General features: G+C 55.7%; 2 non-coding genes across 2 annotated transcripts; both read left to right on the top strand.

Annotated features, from left to right (window-relative positions):
- The first annotated feature begins 2055 nt into the window (after window positions 1-2055).
- On the top strand, window positions 2056-2137 carry TRNAS-UGA (transfer RNA serine (anticodon UGA)). Its single transcript has one exon. It is a non-coding gene; the product is annotated as a tRNA-Ser (tRNA).
- A 3313-nt stretch (window positions 2138-5450) lies between these two features.
- Window positions 5451-5522, top strand: TRNAQ-UUG (transfer RNA glutamine (anticodon UUG)). The gene has a single exon. It is a non-coding gene; the product is annotated as a tRNA-Gln (tRNA).
- Window positions 5523-11461: the final 5939 nt, after the last annotated feature.

Genomic DNA, 11461 nt, shown 5'->3' with positions numbered 1-11461 from the left:
AAGCAGCTGCCATCTTCCCCAGGAGCCGAGCGGCCCAACCGTCCCCAATGGCGGGGAAGGAGCTCGCGGCCGGGCCAGGAGGTGGAAGTGCCCAGCCTTCTGGAAAATGAAACCTGCTCCCGGTGCAGGCGCCGAGGTGGGAGAGGCACCGTCAAGGCCAAAATGGAGCTGGGCCAGGATGCAGCTGGGCAAGCAGGACCCAGCCCTGGTGCAGAACCGGGCAGGGTGGTTCCGAGGCTTGTTGTGTGGGCAGCAGCAGCCCCAGGAGTCCAGCCCCGATTTCCAGCAGGAGGCATCGCCCTGCCCGGTCAGTGGGGACCTTCCAGCCTTCCCAGGACAGGAGGTGCAGGATCCCTCTCCCAGCCTCAGCAGCTCGGCCCTCTTCCTGTGGGACAACAGCAGCACCTGGAACTTGAACAGCAGCGAGGCCGACAGACGCTTCTGCTTTATTCCAGGTGAGGAGCCTGGCTGGGCTCTCAGGGGTAAGGAAGGGGCTGTGAACACTCCGGGCCCAGGCCCTGAGCAGTGCTATGGGGGTGGGTCCCCAGCTCAGGTGTCTGGCCTGAGTCACTGAACCCCACTGACACCAGATGCTGCCACTTTATTCCTTGATGCCCCATTGGGTTGGGGGGGAGTGTGGGAGGCACCTCCCAGGGAGTCCAGGATTGTGGGTGGAGGGGTCTCTTTGCTATGGACTCCTGAAGGACTTGGGGGCTGATGACACTGAGGCTACTTGGAATCAAATACATTTGAGATACAAGTACATAGCCCATATTCATAACTTCAAATACAAAAATGGAACGCACAGCCAGCAAAATTATAACCAGCAAATCATAACCTTGTCATATACACCTCACACGACAACCTTTGCACAATATTTGCTGCACATATATAACAGTGGTGGCAACAATGATCCCTACGGTCCCAGTTCATATTAATAACGTCACAGAAGGCTATAGAGAAGTGGGAGAGAGGTGTCTTCCAGCCGGCGTGTCTCATCCATTTCCCCCTTGCCGCTTGGGCCGAGGTGGGAAGGGAGCGAAACATCCCCGGCTGAAGATTTTGCGCTCGACCTTGAAGATTAAGCCCAACCCCCCGGCATGGCTAGGTCAGGGTTGTCCTGGGCTCTGGGGGCAGAGGGCTGAGCTGGGAGAAGGGGCAGATGAGGGGATTTTGTCTCTGATAGATAAGGGCTTTGTCAGGAGAAAGCTGTAGGTCACATGCTGGGGGTGTCAGTGAGATTTGAGCTGGGGTAGCAGCAGCAGGGAAGCAGTGTGTGTGTGTGTGGGGGGGGGATTCACTTGGTAAAAATGAAACTCCCAAGCCGCTCCCTTTGCTGGAGCAAAAGCCTCTCATTTATCTCCTCAACTCCCTTCCATGAAAATCTCCACCCCTCCCCTGGTGCTGAGAGACCCTCTTTACTCCCATGGAGATTTGTAATTGTTCTAACTCTTCCTTTGCCTTGTCCAAATTGTTTTCCCAGAAAAATGATCAAGGACATTTCAAATGAGAAAAACAAACGAAACCAGAGAAACTCCCACCACACACAGTTTGGGTCTGAATTTTTCTACTGAAATTTGGAGATAATAAAACTCCTTCCTCTGTTGGCCAGAAACCAAAGCTAGACCTCCCCTGCTGTAGCTGTGACTTCTGCTACCAAACCACCAATGTGATGTCTCCTCTTGTGAGACATTTCTCTGCACAATACTGCTGCTAATCCAGTTATTGACTCCAGGAAACATTTTCCTTAGCCTGATTCCGTGTGTCACTGGTTTCTATAGCAAAGGTCAGTCCCTAGCCCTGTGGTCCGGACATCCTCATTCGCATCAGGCTTCAAGTTGAGAATAATTTCCTATTCCCGCTCTGTGGGAGGGGAGACTTTTAAAGGCGCTCTCTGTGCGACTGCACATGGCTAAGCAAAGAGAACAAACCCAAATCCCCCCTGTGCTTTGGGAGCCAGGTTTGCGGTGGGAATTCTGTAGTTCAGATGACTTCACACCTGGTCATTGTGATTCTTTACCAGTTTCTCTGGCATTGGGGCACCTTTACACTTCAGCTGTGATGGCTGAGTGGTTAAGGTGTTGGAGTTGAAATCCAATAGGGTTTCTCTGCACAGGTTCAAATCCTGCTCACAGCGAGGCCTGTGTTTTAGCCAGTATCTTATCCGAGCAATTCCCTGTGTACAACCCCCTGAAACACTCTCAAGTCTCTCCCCACCCCAAGTAAATCCTCTTCTGCTCCTTTCATAGAGATGCCTGGGACACCACCTCCTCCTGTGTCCCTGAGGTATCAGGCAAACTCTCAGTGCCTGTAGCCTCTGCCACTCACCTAGTGCCCCATAGATCAGCCATAACCCTGGTTCTGCTCCTCTCTCTAGTGTGTGAAAGGAGCCAAGTCAGTGACTCCATGGGATTTGCCCCGGACCCCTCTAGGGCCGGCCCTGAAGGGAAGCACTGACTATCACAGTGACAATACAACTGACCAGCATTGCGGGGGAGGCTGAGGGAGATCCGCACTCATCAGGTCTCTTCTCTCCCCCAAGGTGAGCCAGACACTGCTCTCTCCTGACTCTCACTCTAGCAGCTGGACACTAAGGAGCCATTTCCCCACAGCAAGTGCATTGAGTGCCCCTGTGGTGCTGGGGGGGGCCTGGCGCTGCTGCTGGCTCTGGGGCTGGCAGGGGGGTTGATGTCTGCACAGACTCTCAGCTGCCAGGCCGGAGGGGACACTTGAGACCTTACCAGACTGTCTCATTGAAGACGGGGGGATGAAAGACCTATACAGACGCTCTCCAGAGCACGGAGCAACATCCGCCCATGCAGCCAGGCAATGAGCATTTCTCACAGCCTGGAGCCAAGGGTGAGGTGGCAGCTACTGTTCCAGCTCCTGGGGGACAGGCCCTGTCAGCTAACAGACACTTCTTACTCACCACAGCTAAGGGCGCCGGGTTCCTCCAGTGGGGGTGTGAAGCAGCCATTCTTTTCCTGTCCTTTTTGTGTGCGACTGCTGAGAAAAACATCCCAGATAGAGAAGCAACAGGCCAAAATACTGTCACGCAACTGCGAAAGTAGCTCAGTTGGGAGAGCGTTAGACTGAAGATTGAAAGGTCCCTGGTTCAATCCTGGGCTTTGGCAGTCCCTGTCATTATGCTTTGTGCAGAGATGGCTTGCCCTCTGGGAGCACAGCAGTGCCTCCATCCAAGGTGAGTTCCTGATCTTGGGATCTGCAGTAGGAAAACACAGAAGGGGCTTACTTGCCCCTAGTTGGCCCATCTGACCTTTAATGAGAGCTGTCTTTCCCAACATGGTGGGAAGAAAGTGAGGCAGGGCAGCCTCAGGAATGGTGCCAGAGGGCTGCTAAGCAGGGGTTGGGGATGAAAACTCTTCTGTGCAGCTGAGCAAGAGCAGTACCAAGGAAGGGGCATCTGTAAAAGTGACCCCACACACCTCTCCTCCTCTGGGCAGCTGGTGCTGACAGCTCCAAGGGAAGGCTTAAAAGCCACAGAGCAACTGAGGGCAGGACCATATCTAGGTGTGGCCTTCAGACAGGCACAAAAACACCCAGCCAGGCTGCTCCCTGCCATGCCAAACACCCACTGAATGTCACCAGCATGCAGAGCGGCTGTTGATGCTCTGTAGCCAACATCAGAAGATAGTAGGAAAGCAGGGCCCAGGGCCAGCCCCCATGGTGGGGCCTCTGACTGGTCCCACTCAAGGTATTCACTTTTGCTGTGGGCCAGGAGATTTTACCCCAAGAGGCTTTTCCCAAGCTGGCAAGAAGCAGAGAAACACCCAGGCTCCCAAGACGCTATGTAGCAAGTACCCTCCAGCACAGGGACAGGTGCACACGCTAGCCCAGGCTGCCGCCCACTTTCTTTGGTAAGTCAGGAAGGGCAAAGGCTAGACTGGAAGCACCTGGGGCTCCTGCCACAGCCTTTGTGACACCCAACCCCCAACTCCTTCCCAGGCTCTAGCTGAAGCCAGAGCATTGGCCTGAGCAGCCAAGAAGAGGTTCCAGCCCTGAAGGGAGCAGGACGTTCAGCACAATAGTAAAACTGCAGAAACACAACCACCTAGAGACTCAAACCCTCAATCTTTTGATTCACACTCAGACGCCTTATCCGTTAGGCCACATGGTAACATAAGAAAAGACCCTCCAAGCACTTCTTTGGAAAAGGCAGACACTGTGTTTCTCAGGTCATCTACTGAGGGGGGCTGAGACTCTCTAGGCACAAAAAGTCGAGTTCCCAGCAACACGTGAGACTTAATTCTATGGAGCCAGGTGCAGGGCTTTGGAAGGGAGGCTCAGGCATGGGGGATTGGGGTGCAGCGGATGGACCGGCTGTCTAGGTGTGGAGATTTAGTCACACTGAGGCACAGAAGGGAGGAGGAGGAGTAATCCTGCTGACAGTCAGCGGCTGTGCAGAAAAAGAGGAGGGGTTCTGGGGACATTTTTTGCCTCTCTTTTGCCTATATGCTCGCTCTTGTGGTGATCGGGGAAGATGATCTCAACTAGCTCAGTTGGTAGCACATCAAGCTCTTAATCTGAGGATCCAGGGTTCAAGCCCCTGTCTAGGCACCCAGTTTTAAATTGCCTTGTGTGCCAGGAGCCAATCGATTCCTGGTGCTTCTCCGCCAGCCACATGCAGATTCCCAGAATCCATGGCCATTTCCTGGAAAGGTTCCTTTCCTCAGGAATCAGGAGAGAGGCAACATCCACATTACCAGAGGACCTCCTGCAGGCATGCTGCTGAAGGCAGCCTGACTGCCACCCTCACAGTGACTGGCAGGCCGTTCCCTGCAGCTTGCCGTCCCAGGCATGCACTTGCTGCGCTGGTGCCTGGAGCTGTCCCTGTCCCTGACCCAGGGCAGAGGACATTGGAAGCTGAACATCCAGAGCTTGCAAGATAAAGGAGCAGGGGGGTGAGGCCTGGCGGTGTTGGCAGAACAGGAAAGCATCAGAGGGTTCTTTGGCAACCAGAGGGATTGACAGAAGTCGGTGAGGGAGGAGTTGGCGGCTTTGTTCCAGCGGTCAGGCAAACACGGCAATATCAAAGAAACCAATGGTGCCAAGTCCTGCAGGGTTGCCTGTGGGATTTCCACAAGAGCATCCAGGCTGGGGAGCCAGTGATCCTGTGACTGTACAACGGGATCAAGTGACAGCTGCCCGAGTTCCATGAGATGAGGCTGCAGCTGACCGATATGAGCGGGAGCACCGAGTGAAGGGAGGGGCGTCCTCCCCTGACATTTTTGCAGCCTGCAGGGAATGGAGACCAAGCAGGGGGATGTGGGGACTCAGGGCAGGACCCGCGGATCCCATAGTGCAGGACAACAGTCGCTGGAGGAGGAGAGAGAGTCCTGCGAGAGGAAGCCGCTGGTGGGAAGCAATAAGTGCAGAGTGCAAACCAGTCAGCTGAGAGACCCAGGGGTCTAGAAAGCAAAATGGGAGCAGGTTCCATGGTGTAATAGGCAGCACTCAGGACTTTGAATCCTGGAATCTGAGTTCAAATCTCAGTGGGACCTCCTGCAGATATTGTAGTTTGCTGCAAAGTCTTGGAGCTCAATGTGTATAGTTACTTTCTACCCGGGTAAACTTCAGCAAGGTTTTTTTCTCCTCCTCATGGGTCACTGATGCCCACTGGAGATAGGTCTTTGGTCCAGCTGGCCGCTATAGGGTGGGGTCCTAGAACTTAACAGTCTGGCTAGAGATTCCTGCGGGTTGACCTGATGGTTTGCTTTCTTGCTGCTTCATCTGATGTCCACAACTTTGGTCCCTGTAGCTGCAGCTCTTCCTCTTGCCCACATGGCATTTAAAGGAAGGAGTGCCAGGGCCAGGCTTCCCAGGCTGGAGCCCAGCACCCCTCTCCTCCTCTGGGCACCTAGAGCAGAGGCGGTTGGCGCTGACAGCTCCAAGGGAAGGCTTAAAAGCCACACAACAACCGAGGACAGGGCAAGAGGAGGGCAGGACCATGCCTATGTGTGGCCTTCAGACAGGCACAAAAACACTCAGCCAGCCTGCTCCCTGCCATGCCAAACACCCACTGAAGGCCACCCACAGACCAGCATGCGAGGCAGCTGCTGATGCTCTGTGGCTGTTATCGAAGAGGATAGGAAAGCAGGGCCAGCCCCCCTGGTGGGGCCTCTTACCATTCCCACTCAAGGTGCTCACTTTTGCCATGGGGCAGGAGATTTTACCCCAAGAGGCTTTTCTCCAGCTGGCGAGAAGCAGAGAAACACCCAGGCTCCATGTAGCAAACCACCTCAAACACAGAGACTGGCGCACATTTGGAAGAGGGAAACTGCTCTACACACTAGCCCTGGGCAGCCGCCCATTTTCTTTGGCAAGTCAGGAAGGGCAAAGGCTACACTGGAAGCACCTGGGGCTCCTGCCCTAGCCTTTGTGATGCCCATTCCCCCCAACTCTTTCCCAGGGCTCTAGCTGAAGCCATAGCATTGACCTGAGCAGACAAGAAGAGGTTTCAGCCCTGAAGGGAGCAGGACTTTTAGCCCAAAGGTAAAGCTGCACAAGCACAACCACGAAGGGACTCAAACTCTCAATCCCCTGATCCGAAATCAGATGCCTTATCCATTACGCCGCGGGGTCACATAAAAAAAGGCACTCCAGGCACTTCTTTGGAAAAGGCAAACACTGATGCATCCAACGAAGTGGGGATTCACCCATCAAAGCTCATGCTCCAATATGTCTGTTAGTCTATAAAGTGCCACACGACTCTTTGCTGCTTTTGCAGACGCTGTGTTTCTCAGGTCAGCTACTGAGGGGGGCCGAGACTCTCTGAGCACAAGAAGTCGAGTTCCCAGTGAGATGTGAGACTTAATTCTCTGGAGCCGGGTGCAGGGCTTTGGCAGGGAGGCTCAGGCATGGGGGACTGTGGTACAGCAGATGCACCAGCTGTCTAGCTGCGGAGATTTAATCTTACTGAGGAGGAGGAGGAGGAATCCTGCTGATAGGCAGTGTCCAGGACCGGTGCAACCACTAGGCGAACTAGTCAGCTGCCTAGGGTGCCAAGTGGTTGGGGGAACCAAAAGCCACACTCAGATGAGGCAGTGGAGAGGAGGAAAGCTGGGGAGGGGTCTTGGGGGCGTGCGGGGAGAGGGCTTCCCGCAGCAAGTAACAAGGGCGGGGGCGTGCAGAGGAACCGCTTCCTGTCCCAGCTCACCTCTGCTCTGTTTTCTCCCCTGAGCACGCCGCCCACGCTCTAATTCTCCTCCCCTCCTATGCTTGTCGCACTAAACAGCTGATTGGCACCGCAAGCCTGGGAGGCAGGAGAAGTGGAGCAGTGTCGGCGTGCTCAGGGGAGAAGGCAGAGCAGTGGGGAGCTGGGGCTGGGAGATGCTGCAGGAGGGGCTGCCTGGCTCTTCCCCATGGCCCCTGCCCCTGCTCCTCCCCAGTCCCGCCCTCCTGCCCCTGCACTCACTGCATGGTAAGTAGAGTGACCCAGCCCCAGCCTGGTCCACTCCCCTGGTTCCCAGCCATGCCGCCAGCAAGTGCTGTGGGGTAGTTCCCCCCTCCCCCCAAACTTGGGAGCCATGGGAGTTCTATGGCCCTGGGTCTCTCATCCCTCCATCCCTCCCCTGCCCCCAATATCCCTCCTGGGCTCTGTGGGGCTGGGTCTCTCTCTCTGCCCCTGTGCTCCCCCCTACACAGCATGTCCTGGGAGAGACTCAGTTTCCCTGGACCAACATTTCACCACTCCACACATGTCTCTTCTGTTCCCCACCTCCCTCCACCCCACCTCATTATCCCTGCACTCTAGGCTGGGTCTCTGCCAACCTCCTCTCCTCTCCTCCTGACCCCCATATCTCCTGCCCCTATGGGTCTATGGGGCTGGGTCTCTCCCTCCCTTCATCCGCTCCCCCAATATCTCCCTGCCCCTATGGGTCTATAAGGCTGGGTCTCTCCGTCCCCCATTCTCCCCTCATCCCCTCCCCCAATATCTCCCTGCCCCAGGCTCTGACGTACTATGATGTGTGCTGGGGCTGTGACGTGCTGGGGCCAGGGCTGGGTTTTTGCCACCCCAAGCGACGGGGAAAAAAAAACAACCCACGATCGCAAACGGCTTCTGCTCCATTGTGCTGCCTTATTCTTCGGTGGCAATTTGGTGGCAGCTCCTTCCCTCCGAGAAGGACCGAGCGACCTGCTGCCGAATTGCTGCCAAAGAGCCCGACGTGCCACCCCTTCCCCTTGGCCGCCCCAAGCACCTGCTTGCTGAGCTGGTGCCTGGAGCCGGCCTGGCTGGGGCTGTGACGTGCTGTGACCTGCTCACTCCCCAAGGGCAACTCACTCCCTTGAAACCAGCAGGACAGTAGGTGTCACGTGTCCGTGGGCGGGGTTATGCAGATGAATAGTGTCTGGCGGCAGTACTGGGAGCAGCGAGATGAACCGAAGGAGCCGGGCAGAGAGAATTCTCTGTGTGTGGACAGAATCCGGTGTGGGGAGTTCGTGTGGGGAGTGCCAGCACCGGAGTCACTTCGGGGCAGTGATTGCCACTGAGCTACGTAGTGACAAAAGGTGTGTGAATGGGGTGTGGTGCCTGGCTGGGAGCAGCTTGTGGTGATCAGAAAAGGGGTGGGAGCAAGAGGTCCTGTCCTAACAGGGGGTGTATAGCCTGAGAGGGTGTTTTGTGGGTACAAGTAGGTTTGGGGGCTTTTTGCAATGACAAGGGGTGTCTGCAGCTAGAACCCTCCTAACCCCACTAGTTTTCTCTGTGTTGGGGAGGGCAGATTCTGTGATGTCACATTCCCTGGGGGAGGCGTTTGAATCATAACTCCAGATTGGGAGAACGACTCCCACGACTCCTGCTCAGTCTCCACTAGGGGGCTGGGCTGGGCTCTCGAGGGAGGGAAGCAAAGGGAAAAACAGTCTCCCCTATGGAACCCAGGAGTCCTGGATCCCAGTCCCCCTGCTCTAGACCCCTTCCACTTCCAGAGCCAAGGATAGAACCCAGGGGTCCTGGTGTCCAGCCCCTCCTTGCTCTGACCACTAAACCCCACTGCCCTCCCAGGGTGGTGCAGGGGTCACTGGGTCTGTGTCCCAGCTCTGCTAAGGGTCTTGATTGATTTTCCCAAAGTGCTTCCTTCTGAATCTAGCCGACAAAGTGGGAATTCACGCACGAAAGCTCATGCTCCAATACGTCTGTTGGTCTATAAGGTGCCACAGGACTCTTTGCTGCTTTTAAAGATCCAGCACATCTGCCCTCTCTCCCCGATCACTGCCCACCCTCGTGTGGGGGCACCAGCACTGTGCCGAGTAGTGATGGACAATTGTCCAAGCTGGCCCAGGGGAGACGTGTGTGTCCCTGTTGCCTTCTGCTGAGCCCTGCTCTGTGTGTGTGTGCATCTGTGACACTGTATCAGTGTGTTGCTAGGCTAACCAGTAGGAAATGGCTTTGCAGGATTTTGTATTCTGCAGCAAGTGACACACACACACACACACACAAAGGGACTCACACAATCCCAAGAATACTCACATACAACACACCCAGAGGGACATTTTAGTCCAACCCCCAGAGAGAGAAACATTCACACCCCCAGCCACACTCACAATAACCCCTCACACACACCATAACATTCACAGTTGTGCTCAGAGACACAACTGCACGCAGTTCACTCCCACTGCTCCAAATACAAGGACCTCCTGCCCCACACAGCATGTGCCAAGGCCTGTTGAACTCACTGCCACGAGACAGCTACCAATGAGAATAACCCCCTCGTGCTCGATCATCTGCTTGGCCCCCCACTCCCTCTCGGGGCATGCTGTGCGGCATGGCTGGGGATTGTGCAATAGCAGGCTGGGGCCGGGTCACTCCACTTCCTGCAGGAAGTAGCCAACCCCTTGTCACCCACAGAGGCCTGGGACCAGCCCCCCTCTGCTTCCCCACACACAGGCCTGGGGCCTCAGCCTGCTCTGCTCCCCTGGCTCCCAAGTTTGGGGAGAGAGGGGAACTGCCCCACAGCACTCGACGTCAGCATGGCTGGGAGCCAGAGAAGTGGACTATGCAGTGAGTCCAGGGGCGGAGGGGTGGGGGGGCAGGGCTGGGGCGGAGCAGGGGCGGGGGCCATGGCAAAGAGCCAGGCAGCCCCCCCCGCAGCAGCTCCCCAACCCAGCTCACCTCCCCCTGCCTTCTCCTCTGAGCACGCTGGTGCCGCTCCACTTCTCCCGCCTCCCAGACTTGCGGTGCTAATCAGCTGTTTAGTGCGGCAAGCCTGGGAGGGGAGGAGAATTAGAGCGGGGGCAGCGTGCTCAGGGGAGAAGACGGAGCAGATGTGAGCTGGGACAGGGAGCAGTTCCCCTGCATGCCCCCACCCCCATTACTTGCTGCGGGCAGCCCTCTCCCCACACACCCCCCAGCTAACCTCCACTCCTACCCTGCCTCTTCCCCCAAGACCCCTCCTCCCGCTCACTGCTCTCGGCCCCCTCCCCACCCTTACTCACTCTTACGGTCATTACAAAGTGGCAAGGCAGAGCCCTCCCATTTTTAAAAGTCCTAGGGTGTTGTTCGCCCCTGTTCAGGCACCCCTGGGTCCCAGCACTTCACACAGCTCTCCCTGATTTCAGCAGTTAGTGAGGGAGCCTCACTGCTAGCGCAGACTGGGCAGTTTGTTGGATGAGAGACGCTGTCCCAAAGCAGGACGAATGCTCAGACCTGGTGATCAGTGATTTCAGATCTGTTGGTCTGCAGCAAGACTCTACAGTGAGTCTCAGTCAGCTCTGTTATTACACAGGGACGAACAAAAGGGTCAAATGGTGCCTGGAAGCCTTAAGAAGAATCCACCCCACCAAGTACAACACTTGTTGATACCAGCTCCTAACCCCACTGAGAATGTTTTGGGGTCACTCCTTGCCTTTATCAACCTAGGGGACTGAGACACTAGGAATTAACAGGTGCTCCAGTGGCACAATTGATTAGCACACAGTACTTATAGGGCAGTGCTGAGGTTGTGAGTGCAAACCTCCCCTGGATCACTGGTTTTCATTAGCCAAATGGCTTCACCCCCTCATTTGGCCCTATGGAATGTAGAATTCTAGCCCTGGGGACATTGAAGCAACGTAAGAATCAAAAATACTCCTTCACTTATTACCTCTTCTCCAGAGTGCAGGTCAGAATCTACAATCCTTTCTCCCCCACCAGCCCCTGTGCCAGGATCCCTCAAGCAGAGCCTGGAGTCCTGCCCATCCTTGACCCCTGAGCCTGGAGGGAGAGGAGCAAGGAGCCATTGTTAGAGGGCTTTCCCTTCCCCTGCCCGCTTCCCTGGCTCTTGTCACACAGACAGCAAGCAGCAAAAGACCAGAAGTCCGAAGCGCATACAGAAGGATGTTTACTGGGGTTAGTTTCCAAGCAAGCAGATTCCAACGCCCTTCACACCAGTCAGGCTGATCTCTATACACGGACAGAGTCCGTTCCCCACTGTTCCCTACCCAGCTCTGACACCACAGAGCGTTT

The sequence above is a fragment of the Gopherus flavomarginatus genome, unplaced genomic scaffold (assembly GCF_025201925.1).
Source record: "Gopherus flavomarginatus isolate rGopFla2 unplaced genomic scaffold, rGopFla2.mat.asm mat_scaffold_74_arrow_ctg1, whole genome shotgun sequence".
NCBI lineage: Eukaryota > Metazoa > Chordata > Testudines > Testudinidae > Gopherus > Gopherus flavomarginatus.
This window is presented reverse-complemented; position numbering and strand designations above follow the sequence as displayed.